The sequence below is a fragment of the Petaurus breviceps genome, unplaced genomic scaffold (genome assembly GCF_028583685.1).
Source record: "Petaurus breviceps papuanus isolate PSGF00001 unplaced genomic scaffold, PetGlider_PUasm1.0 37, whole genome shotgun sequence".
NCBI classification, from domain to species: Eukaryota; Metazoa; Chordata; class Mammalia; order Diprotodontia; family Petauridae; genus Petaurus; species Petaurus breviceps.
The window spans coordinates 12661263-12676995 of record NW_027186296.1 but is presented as its reverse complement, the minus strand read 5'-3'; the positions used below and the strand labels follow the sequence as shown (position 1 = coordinate 12676995).

At 38.4% G+C, this 15733-nt stretch overlaps 1 long non-coding RNA gene across 2 annotated transcripts in view; it reads right to left on the bottom strand.

Moving 5' to 3' along the window:
- LOC138168952 (uncharacterized) overlaps positions 1 to 12880 on the bottom strand; it is a 327150-nt gene extending 314270 nt beyond the window's left edge. For both annotated transcript variants that reach the window (XR_011170239.1, XR_011170240.1), the window contains exons 1-2: positions 12697 to 12880; positions 6213 to 6311 (exon numbers count right to left, since the gene is read on the bottom strand). This is a non-coding gene — a long non-coding RNA (uncharacterized lncRNA). The remainder of the gene's footprint in view (positions 1 to 6212; positions 6312 to 12696) is intronic.
- Positions 12881 to 15733: the final 2853 nt, after the last annotated feature.

Genomic DNA, 15733 nt, shown 5'->3' with positions numbered 1-15733 from the left:
AGAAATTAGGGGCAGGTAAGTGGCACCATAGATAAAGCACAAAACCTAGAGGCAAAATCATCTTCCTGAATTCAAATCTGGTCTGAGACACTTACTAGCTGTGTGATCCTGGGCAAGTCACTTAATCCTGTTTGCCTCAGTTTTCCCATCTGTAAAATGAGCTGGAGAAGGAAATGGCAAATCACTCCAGCATCTTTGCCAAAAAAAAAAACCCAAACAGGGTCAAAAAGACACTGAAACAACTGAACAACAACAAAAGTGAGAGGTCTGAACTAAGGTAATGTCTGTGTGAGTAGAGAAAAGGGGACATATATGAGAGATGTTGTGAAAATAGAAACAACAGGATTTGGCAGTTGATTGGATATGTGGGATAAGGTTGAGTGAGGAGCTGGGAATGACACTGAGGTTGCAAACCTTGGTAACACAATGGATGGCTATGTGCTTGACAATAATAGGGATGTTTGGAAAAGGGGTGGATTTGGGGAGAAAGAGAATCCAGTTGTCATAAGATTGGTCATAATGATGCAATCTATGACAAAGATTATAACCTGTCCATGTCTAGTTATCCTGTGAGGCTCACTCTGACCCTCATAAAAGGAAATGGGAGGGCTCAACCTCAGCATCTGCCCAGTAAGAAATGCATGTTACAGCTATGACATCAGATGGGGGGACAGGAGGCGAGCTGCTGGGAGACAAGAGAATTTCCCCAATCATAAATGCATAGTTGCCAAAATGGGTGCCTGGGTGGCAATTAGATAATAACTGAGAAGTTGATGCCAACCTCAGAAGAGGGGAAGGTGGGAGCTTACACAGCAAAGGGAGGGGGAGGAGTGGAAGAATATTGGGGAATAATGGTAGGTACCATTGTATTGGAGATGAGCCTCCCATGCATTGCATTGTGGGTTGGATGCAACCCATTTTCCCACTCTCTAATTAGTTGATCACCTTCCTTAGGGTCACACTACAGTTTGACCTAACTCCTTACTTACTCACTCCTTACTCCCACACCCAGGAGTCCCTGGCAACTACTTTGGAGACAGCAACTCTATTTAAGACAAAGAAAGCTGATGAGAAAATTGGGGGCAATGGTGCATGGCGTAGTTTCTAATTTATTTTTTTTTTATCATAAGACTAAATACAAGGCATCTAGGTGATGAAGTCAATAAAATGAGGGGCCTGGAATCAGGAAGACCTGACTTCAAATCTAACGTCAAACACATACCAAATATGTGATCTTGGGTTAAGACCCTGATCCTCTGTTTACCTCAATTTCCTCAGCTGTGAAATGGGAATGAAATGAAATGAAATGAAATGAAATGAAATGAAATGAAAATAGAACCTGCCTCCCAGGGTTGCTATGAGGATCAAATGAGATAATAATTTAAAAAGCACTAGCCCAGTGCCTGGCATATAGTAAACACTATGTAAATGCTAGCTATTATTATTAAATGTCTAAGTTCCCTGTGGGGAGAAACCTTTCAGTAATATTTTTCATGCTTCCATTGCGCTTTGAGGTTTCAAAACCATTTTGCTCATAACAAATCTATAAGGTGGGTAATGTAAGTATTACTGAACCTGTTTTACTGATGAGGAAGCTGAGGATTTGAAAAGGTTATTGACTTGCCCAAGGTCACACAGTCAGTTAGTCAGTGTTGGAATCTGGATTCTAACCTAAGGTCTATGAACTTCAAATCCAATGTTCACAGCCCTGAGGACAGAATACTGAGTACAAAATAGGTACTTGACCAATACTCATTTATTGAAAATGCTTTTAAAAGGGTAGAACTTTATCCAACCAGGCTTCAATGGTCAATCAATCAGTCCTTTTATCACCAAGACCATGCAGTCAATTGTATTGCTGATATGAAGGACATTCTTCAAGAATCTCTCTCTCCCCAGGGCATTCCTCAACTGAAAGAAAAAAAATCCTTCACACAGCTTTCTGTAGAGGTTCTCAGCTTTAAAGGAAAGACTTACTGTAACTGCCTTTCTTTCTTTAATGGCCATTTCATTGAGTTAATATTTTCATACACATATCTGTGACAGTTACTTCAGATGGACAGTGAACCAAACCCAGGACTGAATAAGAGAAAGGGGGTCGACTGAATCACATTTAGGAAATTGCAGAGTGCTTTTGGCAATCCCAAACTGCTCCCTAACACAAGGACCCATCTTTCAACACAAATTATTTCCTGGAGATGTTATGCAGCTCTAAATCTTGGAACAGCACAATCTCCACAACATTCAAGTTGCAGTTGACCCCAAAGTCAATAAAGAGATATGTAGCAGGCATAAGTTGGCTGTGACATTTTTCCATCAATAACCTATGCCCAAACTGTGATGAAAGAGATATCATCCCATACGATCAGAAAAGGAATTGGGAGTCATGGGCAAGAGTAGGGGATGAATAGTCTACACATTTATGTGTGTGTGTGTGTACACACACATAGACATATGTATATCTATATGTGTGTCTATGTACATGTATACATCCATATATATGCATATATATATATATATATATAGCTATACTAGTACCTAGGAAATGCAAAAGGGCCTAGAGAAAGTTCTCTATTGTGTTGAATTAGATTCTCAGTGAAATTTATGGAGAAGCATGGATGAGAAGAACTCAGGATCATATGTAAATGGGTTGTGGCCTTCACCAGCTCAGAGAGTATCCACGCCAAAGAAATGACCGTTCTCTGAAGCACCCGCAGATAATGGTAACAAGTACTTTGCTTCCAGGTTCTTTTGGACTTCCTAAGAGAGATCCCATACTCTCACTGAGTCATCAAAAACATGATATAATTTTCGATCACAAAGGAGATGAATGTTAAAGCAATCTGCCAAGAGTTTAGGTACTCACGGATCAGTGAGAGAGGATTATCCATAGGCCGGTGTTAATAAATCGTGTTGACACGGAGTCAGGAGGACCTCAGTTGAAATTGCTTCTAGTGCTTACTAGCTATGTGATCGTGGACAAGCCACTTAACTTCTATGAAATTCCGTTTCTTCATCTGAAAGATGGGGATAACGATGTCTGTCATAGGAAACTTACAGGATTATCGTCGCATGGTTGTTGAGTTTCGGTTTTGGGATGGAGTTTGGGGTTGGTTCGAGGAAGGTGGCATTGTTGCTATTATTGTTATCCAGACAGAACTGTGATTGGTTTCATTAAATGTAAAGAATTCCCAATGAAGAAACTCTGAAATTCTCTCTCCATTTACTCTATCACATTCTCATTGCTTTGTTAGGAGGCCAAAACAAGATAGTACATGTAAAATGCTTTACAAAACTTAAATACTATATAAATGTCTGTTGTAGTAGTAGTAGTAAGAGCAGCAGCAGCAGCAGCTGGCATAGTGAATCAAGCCAGGGCCAGGAACATCTGGATTGAAATCTCACCTCTGATACATATTGACTTTGTGACCAGGCTTGGTGACCCTGGGAAAATCATTTAACTTCTCAGTGCTATATCCAAGTCTCTAGGACCATAAGTTGCAGGAAAGGACCTACATGCATTGGTAAAGATAATTTCCTCATCTGAGATTTCCCTCTATCAATGAAACCACAAGTCCAGTCCTCATCCCCTTATTATGCATGAGTCTATACCATAATTATATCCCTTTTTATAATTATATTGACTCACTTTTCCTTCCTATGACATAGAACCTCGGCATATTTTGAGAAAAAAATTTCCTGCACTGTTATATCCTGTAAGAGTCCAAAGATTGATGTACTCTAGAGGGAGCTGATGTCTCTTCCTCATGATCGACAGCAGGGGACAACATAGGGCTACCCAATGCTAATCAGTACTTATGACAGAGGAGAGGCTGAGATGTGCACAGTTTGAGATTCATTTTTTTGCTTTTTTGGGGGGGGAGGGTGTGGAAGGTAGGTTAATTGGGGTTAAGTGACTTACCCAAGATCATACAGCTAGTTTTGTGTTAAGTGTCTGAGGCCAGATTTGAACTCAGGCCCTCCTGACTCCAGGGCCAGTGCTCTATTCACTGTGCCACCTAGCCGACCCAAGTTTGAGATTTTTTTACATTATATTTTGTTACTTAACAAAAATCTATTTTCTCTCTCTTCCATTTCCTGCCCAATTGGGAAAGAAAAAGAACAATTAAACTCTTGTAACAAATACGCATAGCCAAGCAAAGCAAATTCCCACATTGACCATGTCCAAAAAAATAGAAGTTTCATTTTGTTCCCTGTATCACCTCTTTGTCAGGAGGTAGATTTCATGCTTCATCATCAGTCCTTTGAAATAGTGGTCAATAATTGCAATGATCAAAGTTCTTTCATTTTTTTCAGCTTATTCGTCTTTACAATATTGTTACTGTGTAAATTGTTTCTGCTCACTTCAATCTGCTCACAGTTCATACAAGTCTTTCTTGGTTCCTCTGAAACCTTTATTGTTTCTTACACCTTATGCATATATCCTAATTTGTTCATCCCTAATAACTTGCACATATCATAACTTGTTCATTTCCCAGTTGATGGGTACCTTCTCAGTTTCGAGGGTTTTAAGTGGGGCATGCTAATCCACCATAAAAAGAGTTGCTATCAATGTTTTTGTACCTATCTTCTTTCTTTGATCTCTTTGGGGTATATAACTAGTCATGGTATGATGGGTCAAAGGGCATGCACAACTTAGTGACTCTGGGGCCATAGTTTCAAATTGCTTTCCAGAATGAATGAATCAATTTAAATCTGTGAGTAACTTTAGCAGAACAGAGTCAGAGTACAAGTAGGCATGGAGAGCAAAGGAAAAGGGAGACTGAAGCCAAAGTAAGGATGGTGTTCAAAGTCAACAAAACCAAGGGACTGGATCCAAGAGAAAAGTCCAAAGTCACAGGCCAAGGTCTGTAACACAGAGCAGACAGTCAAGTGGGTCAGAGCTCAGCCCCTGGAAGAGAATTAAAATAGACAGCTGCCTGAAGACCCCAGAGTTTTGACAGTCTCATTCAGCCCTGCTGCAGACTGTCTCTGATGCTTAATGGGCACCTCCTGACACCTGGTCAGCCAGGATCTGAAACAGACACAGAGACACTTTTTTTCCCTACTTGAAAACCACTACTAGCAACTGAGTTGTCCTTTAGAAAGACATCACCGTTTCCACCAGCAATAGGCTCTGCAAAGAGCTGCCAGCAGTCACAGTTAGATCTCTAGCCCCCGTCTGGAAAAGTACACTTGTCTCATCCTGGAGTTCAGAGGAAAGAGCAGATATGGAACTTTTCCAGACATCACACATTGGAACATTAACTAATGTGAATTATAGAGTATCATCATTTTTCCCCCATTAAAAAAAAAAAACCTTTAAGAAACTTAATACTTCTATCTGACCAGAGATGACTCTTCAGACGTCCATCTCTTAACCCAGTGTAAAACCAAAGCTCACAAGAGAACAAACTTAAGTGCCAAATGCTGACAGTATGAACTCATGGTATTGTCCTACCTTGAAGGCTCTTTTCTTCCCATGTACTTGACCTCTGTATGTTAACAGACTGGTTTTGCATAAGTTTTCATTGCTTTTAAGCATGCTTTCCATTCAACTTTAATTTCAGATGCAAATAATTATCTTAACAAATTCAGATTCTCCTTGATATCTGCAAGGGGTCTTACCCAGAGGAAACCAAGCAATTAGTAGGTTTGACCTCCTTTAGTTCAATATTATCTCCAGATTCAAGACCAAAACATTTGGATTTCGTATTTCTTTGGCACATGATAAGAATCTTATGCTTAACAAATTCAAATGACATTTTAATTATTTTTTTCAATTAAAAATTTTATTTTCTTTCCCTCCCACTTTTCCCCCACTGGAAAAAAAGGAATTAAAAAAAAACTTTGTAATAAATATGCAACATCAAGCAAAACAAATCCCTCCATTAGCCATGTCCAAATATATGTGTCTCCTTCTGTACCTTGGATCCATCTCCTCTCTAACAGAAAGTAAATAGCATCCTTCATCATTAAGCCTCTGGAATCATGGTGAGTTATAGTGCCCAAATGATATTTTGATATCTTTGGAGAAAAATTCCAAGAGATGAATGAGATTATTGTTGTTGTTATTATTACCTGGGACTTCTACTGTGCTCTCTGTATATTTGTTTACCCTTCAACTGCCTTTTGTGGTTTTGTGAGGTGACCCTTCAATATTTCAATAGATCATGATTTCATGGAAATGTATACTCCCTCTATCAGTTTACCTTGTAGGTTCTCCATGCCTTCTTATTTGTGTGACTCTTGTCCATGATCTTCTATAAATTCCCCCATGGAGGAGTATACTGGAGGCAGCTTATAAAGTCCTGAGAAAGCCAATTGTTAAATTTTCAATGTAAGTGTTTTCACCTTGGATATCCATAAATGATAGAAATTAGGGCTTGATTTATTGTTTTGTCCATTGTCTACACCTAAGAAAGTGATGATGAAAATATTAATAACATAGAATAAACTTAAAAGTATTTATAAAAGTGTTTTCAGAGAACCAGTAATTAAATTTTATCAGCATATTCCTGCCTAGATACTATGTTGGAGTTCTTCTGGGCCTTATTATATCACATGAACAATGGTACCACACTAGGACTTTCCATCCGTTATTCCTTGCTCTCACTATATAACTGATGTACTTTCTTTTCTGATTACACATTTTCTGCCATAATATCTTTTACACCAACTCTTGCATACTAGTTATCACTGGCAATGTGATGCAGCCTACTTACACACTACTATATTAATCTCTGTGTTACCTATGATTTTAATTCTTTGGAGAAGGGGGTGTTCTGTGACTTGCAACCACATAGTATCATAAGAAGAATAATGATGTTTTTAAAACATGAGTGTTTGTATTGTGGAGCAACTTACAATAATGGAAAATATTGCATGAAAAAAAGTCATACATAATAAAAATTCATAGTTTCCCTTATAATCATTTTTTCTGTCTTACTTTGTATAAAATCTTACTTTATAAGATGTGAATATCCACATGGGTTATTTAGACATATAGAGAGATAGATAGAGCAGAGGCATTGATGGATACCTCTAGAATCTTGCCCACCCCTTCCCACTGAGATTCTGACTCCTGCTTTGAGGAGACCAAGAGAAGGGGCCATGAGACTGGTCACTACAGGGGCTATGCTAGAATTCTAACTATCTGTCTACCTATGTATTACTGGTATAGAGACTCAATTGATTTGGAACAAAAAAGCTACTAGCTTCCCTACTCACTGTCTCTTAGAGATTCCAAGCTTAGCCCCTTCCCACCAAACAACATTTACACAAAAGACCATCACAAATAGTAAATAGCAATTAAACCCATTTATTCAAGCAAACATCAAATTGAAATCAAAGAGGTTTTAAAAACCAGACTATACCAGAAAATATGCAGTAGTGAATGAAGAAGTAAGATAAGATCTTAATCAATGAAGAAAGAGACTCCAATCTCACTCAAGGGGAAAGTCCTTAGAGTCCCTAGGGAGGTAAGCTGGGAATTTAGGATATGTTGAGGATCCAGTTTCCCACTGAGAGAAATAATTACTTCTCTCTTGAATTAATAACTAATTATTGAATCAGCACCACAGTTTTTCCCCTTTTCTACTCCCTCTTTCAGAAATCAGCCCCTGTAGGTTATTCAGGCAGCCTTTGAAAAACAGGGCTGATACTGAAAGGGAAAACTCAGATCCATTCGAAAGGTGAAGAAATTTTAGTTTAGGTGAATTTATGGATTCCAGCCCATTGTGTCTGAGGTATGGGAAAATGTGGATTCTCCCTTTTGTCAGATGGATAATATGAATATAAATAAGTCTCTTTGACAAAGACTGAGTAATCAGAGTCACATACCTCAGACCCAAGTTAGAATAGGTCTACTTTTTATTATAATATTCATTCTCATTAATTGTTAACCAATGAAAGTTTATTTCCACCCTCAGGAACACCCACTCTTCTAAGAATATATAAGCATTGAGTAGATTCAAGAGTGTCACTGACCCCTTTTATTAATTATATGCTAGCATGATTAATAAAATGATTGATTTCCCAGAAATTATGTCTCTCAAATCTTTTATATGTCACACCCTATATGTCTGCAAGACATTATTTTTCTTTCTTCTCCCTTAACTTGATCCCAAAGAGAGAGGAAAATTGCATGTCCCTTTTGAAGAAAAAGGAATGAAGACTGGTTCTCCTTTCCCAAATTCTCACACCAGATCAGAGAAGTGGGAGGAGGACCTGTATGGACAAAAATATTTATAGCAGCTCTTTTAGTGGTGGCAAAGAATTGAAAATAAAGGGGATGCCCATCTATTGGTGAATGACTGAACAAGTTGTGGTATATGAATGTAATGGAATACTATCGTGCTATAAGAAATGAGGGACAGACTTCATAATAACCTGAGGAGACATATAAACTGATGCTGAGTGAGAAAAGCAGAACCAGGAGAAATCTGTACACAATCACAGACACAACATATATGTGATGACTAACTTTGATAGACTGGGCTCCTTTCAGCAATGTAAGGTTATAAGACAACTCCAAAAGACTCGTGATCAAAAGGGATAGCCACATCCAGAGAAAGAGCTGCGGAATCAGAAGGCAGATTGAAGCAAATTACTTGCTCACTTTCTTTTTCTTGTTTTGTTTTGTCTCCTCTTTCCTACTGATCTTTCCATCGGTTATAATCCTTTGCTACAACCTGACTAATGTTTAATGTGAAGGTATTTGTAGATCCTATATTTGATTGCATGCCTCCATGCGGGCGGGAGGTAAGGGGGAAGAGGGGGAGGAGGAAAAAATATGAAACTCAAGGAACTGTGGAACTGAATATTGTAAACTAAAAGTAAGTAAATAAATTAATAAAAAAATTCTCACACCAATTCTGCCCCTCACGTAGGTATGCAGCATCATAATAGAATCGTCTCTACAAATTAGTGCTCATACAAAATGTTTCATGTTTGTCTGGAAACCAATGAATGTATATCAAAATGTTTTCTGTGTGTTCATCAAATTCAGAGAAAAAAAAAGAAATTTTTTTAAAGAAAACACTAAATGGATTTTTGTCATTACTTTGAATTGTCATTTATCTCACTGAGGAAACGGTAGTATTCTAGGACTTCATGAAATCAGGGCAGTGTCACGTATAAACAAAAACATCTATAGGACCTTACCATCTCTAATGTAAAAATCCATGACTCAAGGATGAGGTGCCTCTCACACTAAGGGACCTTAGGTCTGGACCCAAGTGGACTAGGGTCAATACTGGAGGAGGCTGACCCCAAAGAGGAATGTGATTTTCTTGTATTCTCTCGCCCCTCATGCTCCTGCCCTGGATCCCTTGGGGAAATCTCTAAAAGAATATATTTAGGGGCAGCCAGGTGGCTCAGCAAGTAAGAGCACCAGCTCCAGTGTCAGGATGACCTGGGGATCAAATCCAGGCGCAGATACTTAGCACCACACCCAGAAATAACTGGCCGTGTAACCTTGAGCAAGTTACTTAACCCAGATTGCTTTAAAAAAAAAAAAAAAAGAATATATTTAACTCTTGTCTAGGGTCTCTGGAAAAGGTATTAACAGAGTCCCTTCTGGAAAGGTATTTAATGTATAAAGTTGATCAGATATATCAATGATTCATTTCCTCTACCACAAAAGAAATACTTTTAACACAAAAGACTCATAAGTGCACATTGATTAAAATTTTAAAAATGAAACAGTAATCTATAAGTCCTAATATGCTTTCTTGGTAGGTTGATGTTTACAGCATTAAAACAGGAAATATTTCACGAACACGCATTTTGCCTTCAACTGATTTCTGTACCATCCAAGCAACTCAGTCAAGTTCACTATCTTCCAACAAGTCAAGACATGAGTCAGGTTCCTCTTCTCTTCTGAGAAGTTGTTGTGGATATCACTTCCTGCTGGGAAACCAGCATCCAAACCCAGCTGCTCCCAACCTCTCTAACTCACAAAGCTGCTGATAAGACTGAAAACATCTCAGAATTGTTAAGTTATCTGTGCTCAGGGTAAGAAATATAAAGCACCAGAGGGAGCCCAGACCTTGAGATCCCGTCTCAGTCTCACTTAGATGAATGAGCATAGTATATGCTCCTGTTACCAGGTGAAAGTAATGCTATTAATGCCTGGGGGAGGGAGGGGAGAGAAGAGACATCCCCTTCTTCCCAACAGGATTATTTTGAGGGAAAGCTTGAAGAAATTAGAATGCTTGACAGATGAACAGAGAGAGAGAAACAGAGACATAGAGAGAGACAGAGAGAAATAGGGAACTTGACTCTCTTTACAAATCTACTGAGTGGGAGCCCTTATATCCAATGACCAGTACTTCTTTGCTCCATCTTTCCCACCACCATTGCTATCACGGTGTGCAAACCAGTTAGGGGATTGTTTTGCCATCCCAAAACACAAGCTCTTCAGCACTGAGCCATAATTCATGTCTCTCTAGAAACTGCCCAGGGTTGAGCAGATCAAGAGACTCCACAGGGACAGCTAGATGGCCCAATGAATAAAGCACTGAGCCTAAAGTCAGGAAGACTTGAACTCAAATCTGGCCTAAGATACTTTCTAGCTGTATGACCCTGGGCAAGTCACTTAATACTGTTTGCCTCCATTCCTCATCTCTAAAATGAGCTCCAGAAGGAAATGGTAAACCACTTTAGTATCTTTGCCAAATGAGTCATGAAGAGTCAAACACAACTGAAAACAACTAAACAACAACAAAAGTTACCCCCACCATTACACTAGAAAGTCTCTTTTCTATTTGGAACCTATGCAGAACATTCTCCATGACCCTGATAAACATATTCAGGAGACCTTTCTTTGCATGTTTTCTCTTTCATTTGATATTTTTTTTATCCCCAAAAATAAACACAAGTGGGATCTTGTACAGTCTATGCTTTTCAGTCAATTGTGTGACAGTGAAGATGTGGTTTACAGGAGAAAATTACTTGCACAATTTGCCTGTTCCTTTCTCAATGACCTTAACAGGAAGTGTGCCTTTACAGAAAAAAAGAAGGAAAAAGAGTGGATCACAATTAACAATTAGTTATTAATGTAATCGCATAATATTATTTTCTCTCAGCTACTCTCTCCCTACCCTTATCCTTTATTTTAAATTTTATTTTTATTATTATTTATTATTTTATTTAATATTTGTCCTATTCTACTTTGTTGTATTGGTTATAAACTGATTATTAAAAAGATAACCCTGATAATTTATCTAATAGGTCATTTGACATTGGGACAAACATAGGATCTCCTATTCTAAGATTTCCTGGCTTAGGTGAGATTGAGATTAAATACCTTTCTAGAAAGATATTTAATGTATAAAGTTGATCAGATATATCAGTGATTTATTTCCTCTACCACAAAAGGAATACTTTAAACACAAAAAAGACTCATAAGTGCACATTGATTAAAAATTTTTAAATGAAACAGTAATCTATAACTCCTGGTATACTTTCTTGGTAGGTTGATGTTTAAAGCATTAAAACAGGAAACATTTAATCACTTGTAAAGGTGTTTTTTAAAAATAGTAAAAAAAAAATGGGATTTAAGAACCATTGATCCCCAGCAAATTTTCAACATCCCATTTGATATTCAAAGACATTTTTGAGGGGTACAGGTTGAAGTAGCAATCCAACTATTAGAAAATGATGATTAGACACTTCTATATTCCTGAAAACATTATCTAGTGTTATAGCCATAAGCAACCACCACATGGGTAATTACAACAAAAATTCCTTAATGTTCTCTTAGTAATAGCTCATCCCTGACATTTAATGATGATGACTTGTTTCTAGTTGGGCATGTAAATTTTTTTAATAGTCAAAGATTTAACGTCTGAAAACATTTTCATATTCTTGGAGCCTTCAACTTCATTGAAGTAAATCCACCCCAGCAATCTCAGTATCTCATCCAGAACTGTTTGACAAAGGATCAGATGTCCATTTGTCTATTGTAAGAAACAAGCATCTTAACCAAGAACTCCACGAAGCCGACGGTGAGTTAGGAAGGACTTTTAGTAACATTCTTGCAAGAACAGACACCTAACAAGTAGGCAAACCGTTGAGACTAATACATTGCTTTTTATTCCCTATTCTTGATTCACATTTCCCTCCCCTATTACCCTCTTGGCTGGGTACCCCAGGGTTAACAGCCTATCTGGACCACCTAAACTCCCCACCTGATTCTCTGTCCCCATTTACATCTCCCATTACCCTGTCCCCTTCCCCTTTTCTTTATTTTTTTCTTTATGATTTCCAGCTGCCTCATAAGCACCTACATCTGGTCTAGCAACTTGGCTTTATATGTAGAAGCAACAACTTCCTTTTTCCCACATCTATCAATAAGCATTTATTAAGCCCCTGCTATGTACAAGGCACTGTGCTAGGTACTGGATATAAAAACAAAAAAAATTTTGTTTAATTATCTGATACCTAACTTCACCCTTGACAACACTACTCTTCTTCTAGACCTCTCAATCAACCAGCACTATTATTAATTAATCAATTAAAATCAATTAATTAATTAAGCACTACTATCTACCAGGTATTGTGTAAGTGCTGAGAATACAAATCCAAAAAAAAAAAGAAGAAAAGAAAGTTTTTGCTCTCATTTTGATTGGGGAAGACAATGCACAAATTGATGCTGGAAGGGAGAGGAAGATTAAGAAGGGGGAGGAGTACCTGCCTGGGATATGGGTTCGAAGTATAGAAATTTAGAAGCAGAGCCAGGAGGTGAATAAAAGTTGGCTGGTGTAGTCCCCAAAATGGAGGCTCTGGAAGGAATTCAGCAGTAGGAGAAGGAAGCCAGCATCATGGAGTGATATTGCAGGATAAGGAGGTCTCAGTCACTGAGGTGAAATGCAAGAAGACTGGTTTGGCTGGATTGTAGATACAGGATAGAGAAATAACATAAAGTAAGGTTAGAATGATTGGCTAGGGCCAGACTGTGAAAGACTTTAAAAGTCAAACTAAGGAATTTATATTTGATCCTAGGACAATTAGGAGAAATTGAAGTGTATTGAGTAGGATAGAGACCTAGTCAGACATGTCCTTTAGATTCAGTAGGGAGAGACTTGAGGTCTCCTTTCCAGTTCTACTGGGTCAAACTTTCATCTTTTCTAGTCTAGACAATTGCAATAACATGATTTTTCTGTTTCCACTATATTCCCTCTATAATCTATCTTTCACACCACAACCAGAATAATCTTTCTAATGCATCATTCGCTAATATAAATGTAACCCTCAAAGGGCCAATTGTGTGGGACTCTTTCCTTGTTGGTGAAGATTGATTACTCTCGAGGTAGAAAGCCCCAGCCAGAGGAAGGGATGGGCCCCAAGGGCAGGGAGAACTCATGAGATATAAGTTCCAGGGCTGACATGATCTAGCAGGATGATAAGGGTCCTGAGACATGATGAAGAAATCCAGAGGAATATAGAATATGGAGAAATCAAGCCCTGACTTGCAGTATTTACTCATTTCTGAGGTATAAATGCTTGCACCAAATATTTAACTATTGGCTGATTTGAAACTGTTGAAACTGACTCCAGCACACCCTAGCCTGGGGCCCATTAGCACTTTTCAAACCCACTGAATTGTCTTTGTTAAAGTAGTGAAGGAAGAGGGAGTTTGGGTGCTTCACGATGGGAAGAATTGCAAGGGTCATCATTTCTTTCCCAATTTCTCTTTCCAAGGTGGGCTCTAGAGCCATCTACTGGATCTAAGTAATATTTTTGTTTTGTTTTTTCTTTAAAAACAAAAAAGACTTTTTTTTTAATGGAATTTGCATTCTGTTACATAATTCCCCTATAGAACTGTGATAGAACCTGTCATCTAAATCTATCCAGAACAAGAAAACATCTACCAAAAAAGGATTCCTGCACCTTTAAGCAAACTTGTTTACCAGTTCTAGAGGCCTTCATTCTATAACAAACATTAATTCATTTTTATGAAACTGAAGCCTTGAGATTGGATTACGATATCTGGGGAATGTAGTTTACACATGGTGAGTGTATAACTGGAATTATTATGATGTTGAAAGTGTTGTGTGTATTTTTTAATAAACAGTAATTTAATAAAGTAAAAATACTAAAGAAAGAACATTGGATTTAAAGGCACCTAAATTTGAGTCCCAGTTCTGCCACTGACTCACTTCACTGTTTTGACCTCAGTTTCCACATCTACAAAATGGGAAAGTTGAACAAGATGATCTCTCATGTCCCTTCTAGTTCTAATACTCTATAGCTAGGACTCTATTACACAAGAAGAAAACAGAGATAAAACGGCAATCTCCTTTGTTTATTTGAAGTCATTTAAAGTTCTTTTAAAGTCCTTGATAACCTAACACCAATTTATCTTTGCAGATTGATTTCACATGACTCCCTTTCATACACTATATATTTACACAAAGGGGATTACTTGAACAAAGTCCATCTCCGTCTTCCATGCCTTTGCATGGGCTATCCCTTATGCTTGGAATGCCCTCCCCAACTCTACCATTTGGAATTACTCCTTTACTTTGAGGCTCAGCACAAATGCTTCCTCCAACTCAAGGTCTAGCTCCACCCATCAAAAAAAATTGATTGTATACATTTTATATATTAACTTATTTGGATCCACACACCTCAACCCCTAGAAGAATGTAAGCCTCTTGAGGGAAGCAATTGTCTTATTTTTGTCTTCATATCCCCAGTCTCTTGTAGTATTATTTTGTTGTTTAGTGAGTTTTCAATCACATCCAATTCTTCATGACCCCATTTAGGATTTTCTTGGCAAAGATACTGCAGTGATTTGCCATTTCCTTCTCCAGCTTATTTTTGTGGATGAGGAAGGAGGCAAACAAGGTTAGGTGACTTCTCCAGGGTCACATAGCTGAGACCAGATTTTAACTCAGATACATGGCACAGATACGATATTTGACAGTCATTTTGAATCAAACTTAATTTCTGTCCTATACTATGGAGAGGACACTAGTGTACCATGAAATGTCATTCACAAGGGAATGAAAATGATCTGTTCAAAAAAACCACACCAGAAATTATGCACCCAAATGAACACCCCATATATCCAATCTATTATCAAGTCTCCTCTCACAGTCTCTCTTGCATTATAGTTCCCTTCACTCACACAACCACCACCTTGGGATAGGCCCCTTCACCTCCCACCTGGGCCTCTTCGATGGCTGATCTCCCTGCCTCAAGCCTCACCCCATGCCAATGCATCCTGAACTCAGCTACCCAAGTGATGTCCCCAAAGTGCAGGTCTCTCCAAATCACCCTCCTACTGAAAAAGCTCCAGTAGTTCCTGCTTACCACCAGGATCAAACATAAAACTCTGTTTGGAATTTAAAGCCCTTCACAACCTGATGCGTTCCTACTTTTCCTACATTTCTGACTCTTTGTTCCCCTCCACTGACTCATGCACTCTGTTCTACTTGTTATTCCTGGTTCGATGCACTCCATCTCCTGACTAGCTGGCCATCCATCCTTCAGGTCTGGAATACTCTCCCTCCTCACCCCTGTCTCCTAACTTCCCTGGCCTCATTCAAGAATCAGAACAAATCCCAAATCACAAGACTTTCCCTGTACCCCAAAAGTACCTCCCGGAGATCACTTATGCCTTCTCTTTGTTTTTTAGGACACTCTTCAGGCATCAGGGAATGATGTTTTAGATACACAGCTGCACTGGCAATAATATTTTCTGAGGTCAATGTGACTGTGT